The following is a 968-nucleotide window of genomic DNA, read 5'->3' on the forward strand; positions in this document are numbered from 1 at the left end:
TGTTTGCCCGCGGCAGCTGAGATCCTTGACTGTTCATTCATAAGAGTTTTTCTTTGTCTTTAAGTACTCCTCCACAATTGGGTACTTGAAGTGGCTTTCAGCTATCTCTCACAAATGTTTTCCTATGTTCTCATTAGCAGCTGTAACTGATCAGGCACCATCTCTCATGTCGAGGTCATGGACACTCCTGGCAGCTTTAATTGCACATTTGTAAACTTTGTCAAATTCTTTTCATGGTCAACTTCAGATATGAGCAAAGATGAGCAGCTGCGAAACACCAAAACAATGAGAGCAAGTATCAGAGGATCACAAGTAGTAACAGGAGGTGGGGGAAAACTTGTGCAGTGGCAGCAGAAGGCATCCAGAGTCGCTCTTCAGGGAGTCCTTCTGCTGTAAGAATCTATGAAGGAGGCCTGGTGCCAGGAGAAAGAACTTGTGTACAGTAGTGGGACAGTTAATATAATGAAGATCCTTCAACTCATGCTGGTGCTGGTCCAAGGTCAAGGAAGCAGACAGTGGAATTTGCTCTCAGATAAGACTAGTAGAACTGGACCACAAGCAGCAGGCACAGTGAAGTGAGACAGCGACTTGATCCTCCAGCAGCAGCCTAGCAGCTTGGCAAAATGGGTTCCAGTGGAGCCTCAACCTCTAGCAAGACATGGCATGGTGACACAATCCACAGGTTGGCTCAGCCCACTTACAATGCAGCACACGGTTGAGGCAAAGGAGTAGCTCAGGCAGCAGAGCACTGGTCAGATCACCAGGGAGAAAACAGAGATGGAGGCCAACACCGGAAGGCATTTCTCTCAGTCGCCCTCCAATCAAGCTGCGACCTGATTATGAACTCTGCCCACATGTACCTTGTGTTAGTCTCGGGTAGACTGGAGAAACAAAATTCATAAACACTCATATTTCATAAGAGAGCATTTTATATAAAGGGTGATTGTACATTAAGCATCCCAACCCAG

The 968-nt window shown here is 46.6% G+C and overlaps 1 protein-coding gene and 1 pseudogene across 2 annotated transcripts in view; one reads left to right on the top strand and one right to left on the bottom strand.

The window, feature by feature from the left end:
- The window catches only part of FANCC (FA complementation group C), a 368,220-nt gene that overhangs the window by 270,439 nt on the left and 96,813 nt on the right, over positions 1–968 (top strand). The gene's annotated exons all lie outside the window — the stretch shown is intronic.
- The window catches only part of LOC105979714, a 38,493-nt pseudogene that overhangs the window by 632 nt on the left and 36,893 nt on the right, over positions 1–968 (bottom strand).

Source organism: Echinops telfairi, unplaced genomic scaffold (genome assembly GCF_000313985.2).
Source record: "Echinops telfairi isolate 266 unplaced genomic scaffold, ASM31398v2 ScPeMD7_27;HRSCAF=92, whole genome shotgun sequence".
Lineage (NCBI taxonomy): Eukaryota > Metazoa > Chordata > Mammalia > Afrosoricida > Tenrecidae > Echinops > Echinops telfairi.